Below are 11,713 nucleotides of genomic sequence, written 5' to 3'. Positions count from 1 at the left end.
TATCAGCTAGAGCAGAGAGGCTGTTGTCCTATATCTATCATGGTATAGGACATATCACCTATTATAATCTGTGTTGTTTGTAATTTAAACATTTGCTGAATGAGGGCTAATGTTACAACCTTGCCAGAGAAGTACATTCAAGCATAAGTAAGGCTTCTGTTAAAAAAATTAGATGAAACATTTGAACAAAAGGGAAACAGTAATAATCATCATCAGAAATGTTCACGTCAAAATTGATAGGAATTCTACAGAAAAAATTCCCATGTAGCTTTGGATAATGGCATTCTGAGATAGTAATTCTACTGAATTTAATAGAATTGCTTCTATTTAGAAAATTTTTGGTTTTAATGAATGTACTATCTGTTTTCATATTTACAGAGTCCTTTTCTCCCCCTGACATTTGTGAACCATCTTCCTTCAGAAACAAACAGTACAGCCGCATCCACATTGATAAGTAGTGATTCTCTGGGTTGCTCACTGATTATGATAGGACACCCAAAAGACAGCAAGCCCCTGTGTAGCCATAGTTCATTAAGAACAAGGAATGTGATGGAAAAGCTTCAGGCTGGCTTTCCAACAAGTGTTCACAGGGTTAATTATTTTAAAAAGGATGATTGCTCAAACTAATTTAGTAAAGGCACTTGTTTCGAGTAAAGCACAAATGCCTTCAAAAAACTAAATACAGAAGTTTGCATCATTAACAATGACTGATATCTTAAACAAAATATTTCGTCCTGAAATGTTGTTGCTTTTCAGTCAGTATTACTTACATGAGATTTTCAAATCAGTTTTCCACAATCTCATTTTTGGAGGTGCTGAGACATAAAATGGCTCTTCCAGAAGCCACTGGATGTTCTGAGTACACGATACCAGCAAAGATCTGACATAAAAGTAACAAAATGAGGTTTTATATGTTTAAGTTCTCTTGTTTGATCTAAGCATTCAGGACTAAGGTTCCAACATCGGAAAGTGATTTCTGATAAAATATTCTTCTGGTCATTAGTGAATGCAGACAACTCATTACAATAATAGTGTTTGTCCAGTAACTTCCATCAGCAGAATCTGATGCATGCACAGATGTGCATCCCACAATTAGCTGAGAGGCATTTTCTTAACTTTCTGGTGAAAATAATTTACACAAAGTCCCCAGAGTATAATAATTTTCTCTGATATTTATATCAAGTCTTATACTTATAACAAATCCTCTTTCCTATATGCAAATGGATGATCAGTATCCACTAGTAAAATGCCATTCTCTCAAGTCATTACAGCTGCTTATACAGGAAACTCATGGCTGAAAGTATTGTGAAAGTAAGTGTATGGAATCAAACTATTTAAATATGGAGGGTTATAACACCATGGTGTTTTATTTTTATGTTTTCTTTTTACTTTATAAAATGAGGTTGTAATTTGCATGTGGTGGTGGTCCTGAATAACAAGAACACTTTTGTAAATCGATTTACAAAATACACTGCAAAAAAACACACAGTAAATTAATGCTGAAATAATTTTCATTAGGAAGTGCCATTTTAACAAAATCAGGCAGACAAGGATGAACAAATTGAGAGACATTTTTAAAGAATAGTAAGTGTACTTGTTTTTTTCTTATTGGAATTCCATTTCCCATAATTTATCACCTTTATTTCCCCCCTAATTTGCCCTGTTGTCCTGGACTATCTTTTGTTCCTTACAGACCAAATTTTTTCTTTTATTTCTTCTATTGCCCATACCCTTAGAGAGAAGGATGAAAGGTAATGTGAATCACTAGTCTACCTAGGGAGCAGAGCAAAGAATGAGAACTGTTTTCTTCTCTTGAAGAGAATAATTTCTCTGATTGTTCAGCCCTCTTTCCTTCATTGTTGACTTGTTTCACATGAAGTCATATTGCAAAGTAATATAGTAGCAAAATATGTTGGTATCTAACTTATTTTGTATTTCTTCTATACTGGACTATCTTTTGTTCCTTACAGACCAAATTTTTTCTTTTATTTCTTCTATTGCCTATACCCTTATCTTATATAATTAATGTTGGAATTTCTTCTAAATAAAAAGTTCTTAAGTCCATGTTGTGTCATATCAATTTTATGTGATTTTACATGCAATTTACCTCATCAAGCCTTAATCATCTAAAAGTTAGATGTGACATCAAATTTAGGATGGTCATGTAGGCACCATCTGTCTTTAATGGAGAGGCAGGGATCTCAAGAGGGCCATTCATCCCACTGGCCTAAGACACTTGTATTAAGATGGTATGGAGGTGTTTCAAATGGAGCCTGTTTGATCAGTTTAGATTAAATGTATGCATATTTCATGGGTAAAATCTGGGGAGATGAATACAGCCCCATGCCAAAGGCTTGAGTTTTTCATTCATGAGAATGGATGCAGTGTGTTATATATTAATTACATAAAAACTGTACAATTGAAGGTGAAAAAATAATAAAAGCAAGCAAGAAAAAAACCTCTTAGTTATGATTTTAGTGTGGCACTTATTTGTTCTTGTTCAAATAAAAGGTTTAGGGACTGAAGATATTTTTTGTCTTTCTTTGTTGGAAAACTTCTGTTTCAAAAGGCAGTTTTTAAAATGGCAAATACCATACATGACAACAGGGACATTTCACTTACAGCTGAAGACAAACTTGTCAATTTATCATTCAGGTACTGCATCCAAGCATTTCCACTGGGTTTTTTTAAAATAATATTCAGGGATGAGTATATTATTAAATTAAGTAGCCAATAGCATAAAAAAAGATGTTGCTTAAAGAATGTATGTTTAGCATTTTAAAGTGAGTTCAAATGTTAATTGCTTTCTTTATCAAGTAGGGTTCCTAATTGGCAAACTGTTAGTGGCTGGAAACTGTTTACTGCATGCTACACTACCCCAGAAGAAAAAGGAACAATTTATCGGGAATGATTTGAAATGAATGAGAATGTCAAGATATGGATTTCATACAGAATATTCTGTCTTTGAAACATGGACATCAGCCCTCTAATCTCAGTTCTTACAGTGGTGTCTGCAATTTGTCAGCCACCCTTCCTTTCACCTCTCACAACAACAGCCTGACTCAGTAAATCAGTGATACCAAAGAGAGTGGATGAAGTAAGGCAGTTTGTGCTACATTGTTTGGAGGTATCAGAAAGATACACAACCATACACTAGGGCCTAATGTACTTTAGTTACAGTCTAACTTTTAGCCATCTGCCCTTGGAACAGCTCTGCTACCTTGCATGACATTCGAAATTTGGCATCTCTTCAGTGATACAATGCACAGGGTTTCATACATAGCAACCAGAGGCAGTAGGAAAAGGTATTTGAAAGTGCATACAGAAGTAGTACTCTAAAATGCCTGAGCTCTCCTGACATATGCCACATAAAATGTAGGTCAGGAAAAAAAAACAAAAATGAAGTAAACAACAAAAAAGGCCATACATTTTTTCATGTAATCTCCTACATGCATTCTTTATGAAATGCTCTCAGTGAAGTAAGAGAATAAACATATCTCTATAGTTCTGTTTGCAAAGCAACTTGCACAGAGTGGTCACAGTGGTAACTGATACTAAATGAACAATTCATGACTGAGTTCTGCCTTCACTGTGCAATGACTGCGTAAACCATCCAAACAAACAGCACACGCTTTACTCTTTTCTCCTATGTGGTCTTGGAAATTACCCCTGTATACATCAACAAAACACAGTATACTAATATGCTCTGAGGAAAAAAAAATTAAAAAGCCATGCAAAACAATTTCTAAGCAGAAGGGAGGAAAAAGATCATATTTTCCAGAACTAGAAATAGCATATGGCCTGATTTACACGAATTCAGGGAGCAACAGTACCGATATTTTTCTGCAAATGGTGATTATCCAGAAAAAAAAAAAAATAAAAAAAAAAAGTTGTCATTGTGAGCTGTTACTGGAACTTCTGCAAAAAAGATCTGAATTGAGATCTTGTATAGAATTATACTGTCATTTTTGTCTTATTCTTTCTAAGGAAACAGTTTAACAAAGTTATTTCAATACACCCAGCAGAAGGGCTATGTGTGTAGTCTTTCAGGCTGGAGATACTACAGCAATGGTGGATGAAAAAGGAAACACAGTAATCACTTCCTTTTTACCAGGTTCAGTATTCTGATCTAAATAAAATAAAAATTAAAAAAAAAAAAAGCCCCAAAAAAACCCTGAAAAAACTCAAACCAAAAACCCTGGACTCATTTATGACCAGAGTATTGTGGGTGTATTTTAAACAAATAACTCACCTAAATAATAGACAACAGCGAAAAAGGACAATAAGCTGAAACATGACTCATGATGATGAGGTAGTTTTAGGGAGTGCCAATTTACTGTGTCTGTCTAGAGCTGGTAGTGGGTGAGACAGGGTAGAGAAAAAGAGAGAAAGAGATTTGTATCTCTCTGCCTCCAGACATTTAAAATTAATGACCCATAGTGTGATGCATGAGTTTATGCAGAGATACCTGAAGGATGTGTTGCTTCTATAAAGCTCTGTATCTGTGCAGTAATCCTTTATGTGTAGCAGATTGCAGATAAACTAGTCATAAGCAGCAGCAGAAAATGTGCAAATGAATACATAACGCCCACTTAAAGCTTATGTTAATTCAACTGCTGCTTTGAAGAAGAATTAGCAATGGGTAGTATGTGCTCTGTCTTGCTGAACAGCTACTGTCACCCTACAGTTGTTTGAAAACCTAAAAAAAGAAGAAACACCTGATGTGCATATTGTGCAGCAGGCTGCAATGTTAGTAATAGAAGAAACATTATGAAGCATAAATTAATTAACTTCTGGAGAAAAATAAAAAGAATATACTTCATGCAGAAAGAAGGAACCAGGATTTTCTATATGAAAAATGCATCATTTCACAATCTCGATTGGCACTGTGATCTGAACAGATGTTTGTTGCAGCTCTGTTTCCTTGGCCCTCTCTGAAGTTCAATTATTCCAAACAGGTAAGCAACCACTGTTAAAATTAATTGGCCCTTGAGTGGGCCAAATGAATTATTAGGAAGTGGAAAGAGTGTGTCCCTTTCCCAGCTCACAGTTTGGGTCAAAGATTATAAGCACAACAGTGCACAGCCTATATTAAATGCAGCTCCTGTTGATGTAGATGTTCAAAAACTGTTGGCTTAGCTAAGGACAAATCTGCAGGGAGAAATGAGAAATGGCCCAATAACTGGATTAGTAACTTTGGTTGGTGAATTTCCACTCTGTTCCACAGCAGAGAAAACTCACAGGTACAATCCATGCTGTTTTCTGAATTTAAGAAAATACACACAGCAAAATACGTAATTTCAGAGCCTGGTCTCCTGCTTTCTAGGCAAAGATGTTACATTGAGCTAAAGTAGCTGTGTTACCTTGGGTGAACTTCCAGCAACTCTCATCATCACATCTCCTGTTTCAAGCAGCAGGAAAACTTGGTTCACTTTCTCCAAGACTGTAGTACTTCTCCATACAATGGGATAACCTTTTTTCAAGCACAAATATCAGGATTAAACCGGAATGGATTTAAGAGGGCCTGCTGTATAGCTCAAGTTGCTACAGATGGACATTTCTGTCCCTGCTTTGTGTTGTCACATGATTGCCTATGATTACATACAACAGTATATTGATAACACAGTCTTCTGATTAGGAATCTGTCAACAGGTGCACACTTTCCACAGATCAGCCATAAGGGAGACCTTCAGTCTACCACCTTTATATGAGAACTGAAAAAGAAAAAAAGGTATGAACTGTATCAAAGGTTTTAAAGGCAATATACTGAATACTTTTGATGGTTACATGGTATTTTTATGCTGAACCACTTTACAAAGAAATATAAGGATTTATCTTATAAAAGCACTTAAAGACCTGACTTCAGTTCTAGGGAGAGTAGTTACCCCACAGCTACATCACCAAAAAGGTTACACTATCTACTTCTTTTTTTTTTTACTGCTGACATTCAAAATTTTAATTTTCAAAGACTCCACAAACTGTAATCAAACACAATAGATGTCTGAATTTTGTAAATGTATCCCCTTCTACAAGTTATACGTCCAATTTTTTATAGCAGTTGCCCTTAAAAAGTTAATATAAGCAAAGCTGTATATCCAGGTTCCTACTGTGAAGAGAAATAGAAGCCTTCAAGAACCACTCAGCCTATCATAAGATGTGAGCCTAAGGTATGTAGGATGAATGACCCTCTGACAGTGCCTTCATTGACTAAAGAGGGGAATTCATCAAGATCAGTCCCATTTTCACTCAAATATCTACTTATGTGCATGTGAAAGACAACTCAAACCATACCTGTGTGAACTAAATGTCCACTGAACTAAAAGTCCAACTGAATGTTCCCTCAAGGTCTGGGGGTTCTCATGACACTTCTACTGGATCTGTCATCATACACAAAGAAAAATTGCTGGAAGAGGTGCTTATGCCATTTTCACTATGCCATTAGAGCACTCAGAAAGGTTTTGAAAGTCTTCAGCTCACATTCTTTATCTCCCTCAGGGGTCTTGAACTCACTTTCTGCAAGCATGGCCTTGGTTTTAACACATTTTGGAACAGATCGCTTCTACCTCTCCAGCAGAAACAGATCTATTCATATGCAGTCATTTAAATGTTGGGGGTAAACACAGAGAATAAAACCATCTTTTACCATAAACGCTTGTCAGAATATTAGGAGATGTGTATTAAACACCTTCATCTAAGTTGTATTTTTTTTATTAAAAGGTGAATAGCTTCAGCTAAAGTGGCCAAGAAGACTCTCCTCCTTCCACTCCCAGACTACACTGAAGTGCAGTGATTAGGGTAGTCTTATGGAATCTAAAGGATTGCTGCTCAAGTCTCCTTGGGCAGGAGAAAAATACTCTGTGGAAAAGGGATAGACTTAATAATTAACCTAAGGAAAGTTTCCTCCAATTCCTTAACTATTTCCCTTCTCTTTTACAGAAAAACAGACAATTAAAGTATGTGAAAACAGTGGTCCTCTTTAGAACTACTGGCTGGAATCACATTCTGTGACAGCAATTAGAACTGAAGGCACTCCTGGTTTACAATTACTGATTTTAAAAAAAAAACCCAAACAACAGAATTAAACAGAAATCAAACATAAGCCAAATAAAAACAAAACAAAACAAAACAAAAACAAAACCCCAACAAAACAACCAAAAAATAAAGAACCAACAACAAACAAAACCCAAACAAGCAAACACAACCACAAAACCTCCTGGCATTTACAAAACAAGCTTCCACACAAGCTATAAAGAAGGAATACAAAAGAAACCTTAATGCATGTTTGGAAATGAACTTACATTGAACCCTTCATGAGCAAAATTAATTTGGCACCTCTGATTTCCACCAGGGACTAGAGCTGGAAATGACCATGGCCTAACAGAAAGGCTTTTCTTCTGGTATTTCCAGCTGAGATGCCAAGTGGAAGTGCTGGAGTCTGATAAGAAATCTTACTTTCATAGATGTTTGTCCAAACATGACCCAAACGTTAACATTTTGGTTATCTGGCTGTCTTTGCAGACTGACACTCAAGTGAGTAAGCAGAACAGTTTTAATTATTTATAATGAAGTTCACATTTGTTGTTTTAATAGAAAATTTCTCTCTTTCCAAAGAAACCAAAGCAATGAAAGTATAATGAAAGTCCTACAGGTTAATACAATAGTGAAAGACAATAACTAACAAACAGATGCTTAAAATACAGATACTAGATACAAGGCTTTCCAAACAAAATAAATGCATTTTAAAAGTCTGTCTTCCTTCCTTACCCTTTTAAATTACAGTGAGAAAAAATTTTACTCTGAAGATCTCTTGTAAAATCACAGAAAACACTGTGAAAGTACACAGAAGTCCATTATTAAACTGGCTTATCTTTAGAACAGACTTCTGTAAAACCTGTCTTCATTCATACCGCCATGCACTCTGCTCATCTCTTAAGATGTACTTTAAGTGAATTTTTACAAGAAATGACATCTTAGATGGTTGAGCAGTGGAAGTTTCAGTCCTCATCCTGATCTAGCAGCACCAAGATGTGAAAACAGACAAGATGGGCTACCTATTTTCTGAATGCATTACTAATGCATTTTTGATGGTGCTATGTTCAGAAAAACTAATAAAGAGATTATAATGCACCCTCAATGGTGAACTAAAAATAAAAACACTCTCTGACCTGGGAAACAACTGTGTACAATGCAGTGATAGTGAGGGACTGAACCAAATAAACCATTACAGCTAACTGCTTCTATTTGCATCAGCCTGTGAAATAGCTTCAGTCCTCAGTGCTGGGGAATGAAGTCATCTTGTCTTCTCTAATAGCACAAATTATTAAAGAGAAACCTTCAGATAAGCTGTCTGATAAACCACAATCATGCATCAGTTTCTGTACTAGCAATTATATGGCATTTTCTAGCAAATTCATGCTTTTAATATCTACAGCTGTGTAATTAATGTAATCATCTGATCAATTTATATGATGCATCTGTCCCAAATATTCTGGATGAACATATATATTCATGTACATATACAAAAACTCACTTTATTGATTAAATCAGGATGACACAATTTAAAATAAATACCTTCTAACCTTCAAAACCTAGACAAGTTTCCTCTTAATAAAATCCCAAGTTATTATAACTTAGTTATAATAGTTATATTATTTTATTTTATATTATATGATGTTGCAATATAACATATAGTTATTATATTAAATTATTATATCAGTATATTCAATGAAAATCAGCACACCAGACCAAAAAATAAAGAGTACACTGGGGTAGAAGTTCATCCATCCAGAACTCCAGATGTGAGGACCATGAGCACATATTCCACTTGTGATCTTATCTGTTGCCTTGTAAGTGACCGTGTCCTTCAGATACAATTAACTAAAAAAACAATAATTAGTGCATGTCCAGAATGGAAATGATAGTGGAAGTGAGGATAGCTATTAAGCAGCAATGCACAAAAGACCTGGAGTAGAAAACAAAATTTATTTTGCTCCTGATGAGGTTTGCAATGCTTTTAAAACTTAGAGTATAATTGCTTACCCTGGATAGACAAAATATTTGAAAAACTTCATTTGAACATGTACTTGTAAACAAGAAAATAAAACAGAACAATTCCCTTGCTACTGTTGTTGCCAATGCATCAAGATGCACCTAAAGATCCTAAAAGGCTTTCTCAGTCCACAAGCTTGGCTAAAAGGAAGGAAATTGCTCCTTCAGACTCAGACAGTACCTCTCTCAGACAGTCTGCCAGCATCTCTCAGATGTTCTTCAGGTAATTGCCTCTCACCCAAGCAATGATCTCAACCCAGCATGAAGAAAAATGAGGAATTGTGTCATCTGGACAATATGAAACACAGTGCAGCTATGTGACATCACCAATTGCACTCAAAGGGGTCACAGTGTTCCCTTTAATGACTACCTATTACCTATATAATTTTAAATAAGATGTATCAAGTCTGTAAGTAACATCTTTTACATCTTATTTACATCTATGTAAATAAGATGTAAAAGTCTGCCATCCAACAAACTGCCTGTCTTCTTTGGTAGAAGGATCATTCTAAAGTTCCCCTTTCTCAGAGGAAAATAATGGCTCTTTGGGTGTGTCTGTACTGGCTTTTGCCAGGAACTGTAAATGTCACATAAATGATGATCCATGTAAAAAGTCACTTGTGACAGTTTTGAAATAATTTGTTTGGAGTCAAAATGTATTTGCTAGTGTCTTATGTAGCCAGAAGGTATTGATTCAAAGATCAAGAAAGGCAAATACACTGTTGCTGACATTTTTGAAAGGGTCATATGCAAAACACATCTCTCTCAGAGTTTCTAAAACCATTTTCTGATTTCCATCTCTCTTTGTGTTTAAGACTAGGGATCTATCAGAAGACTAGGGATGACTCAGCAGAAGCTTTCATCACCTCACATATGCTGTCTAACTGAATTCTCAAAATATCTGCTTTAATTCAGATCTAGTTTGGTCATTTCTGCAGAGCTCATGGGTTTTCCATAAGTGCCATTCCAAAGACAGAGAGGCAGAGGCTTCTGCCGGCTCCCAGCATTCTCATTTCCTGGGAATGAGAGGAAATGCAATGCCTGTTTTATTTTTGCTTTTGCAATAGTATAAACTCACAGCAGCTTTGATGGATTTACAGCAGATATAACCCATGTATGAAAAAAATTCTAGATATAAATAGGTTTAGAGGTAACTGGAAATAATTAAGTTTGAAGTAGGAACACCTATTAAGTTGTTCCAGAGGGGAACTACTTTTGAACCAGAGAATGCATTTGGATCATCTCCACTATGAAGTGATAAGCTGTGTAAGTTCAAAGTACAATGGAAAGCCCTGACATTATCCATGCCTGTTAGTAAGCAGTGCTGGTCTAAGTGCTATGGGAAATACCTTTGTGATTGTGGACACAGACCTATTGTGACTGTAAGGCTCTGTATGTCTGTTGTTATTCTGTTAGAGGTTATTACTGTACCTCTATGTGTCACAGTCTTTCAAAATATTCTGAAGTCCAGTATGTCTTACTATTCAGTGAAGAAGCACCTAGCAGGTTTTTCTAAAAAGTCACTATAATGTTAAAAATCTATAACCATGACTTAAACTCTAGTCCACATAAGCCTGGACATTTTCTACAATTATCTACCACATTCCTTGTAGACAGCAAGCCAAGAGTACCAAAACTGAGATAGATAATGTTCCTGTCTTCTCTGGAAAAAATGTAAAGTGACAGAGTGATCCTCTCTACACTTCTGTTCCTTCAAAAGAAGAGCCAAGTCTTAGGATTACTGGGACATGCTATACACTGCCTGTCTTCAATTTTATGCTGTGAATGTTAGGAAGAACTGCAACAGACCAGACAGAGCCCAGAAACAATAACTGCTTGTTGTCTCCTCAAAGATAATTTCATTCCTAAAAGAAGGAAGTGGGTTGCAGTCCATAACTCTATATTCATGTAGTAAATATGAATATGGTCTGTGCTTAACATCAGTGTAACTCTAGTTTATACACACACAGAGACAAAAAAACCCACCAAAAACAAAGAAAAAACAAACAAACAAAAAAATCAAAAAAAAAAACCAACACAAAAAAACCCCAACCAAGCCCCAAAACTACAACAGTAATATATACCAGTGCTTACTTCGAAAAAATACTAGATTCTTGACTGGGCCAGTTTAAGGGTAACTCCAGTCACATTCAGAGAATTATACTGTTTTATGCTTGCTCAGAGTTTGGACATAGATGTAACAACTAATAGTCTGAGGAGTAAGGAAAATGGTAAAACAGTGTACCAATAGGAATGTGGACTTACCATGCACTTACTGTGTGTTTCACTGGAAAATGAAATTCATCTATACAGAAGGATATTCTTAAAAGTGCACCCTGTCTGAATTTAATAAGAGGTGGAGGAAAAAAAGAAACTGCAAGGGCTGTTCTAATTCCCTGTTTACTGAAATAAAACATTGTAATATATCACTGTTGGCATATCCATGCTCGTGAGTATTCTCTAGCTAACCAGGTTAAATATTTAACTTTGCACTAACAACCACCTTCATGAGTTTTCCAGTTCTGGACAATGAGTTTGCATTGAACACCTTGCACAGACTATTTTCTGTATTTGCCTGATTGAAATGATTCTTATTCATGATTCTTGCATGCAAACAGGCTTTTTGAGAGTTCTTCAGTTCCAGAGGGCTATTTTCCACTTGATG

This window comes from Passer montanus, unplaced genomic scaffold, assembly GCF_014805655.1.
Source record: "Passer montanus isolate IOZ18808 unplaced genomic scaffold, ASM1480565v1 scaffold17, whole genome shotgun sequence".
NCBI classification, from domain to species: Eukaryota; Metazoa; Chordata; class Aves; order Passeriformes; family Passeridae; genus Passer; species Passer montanus.
This window is presented reverse-complemented; position numbering follows the sequence as displayed.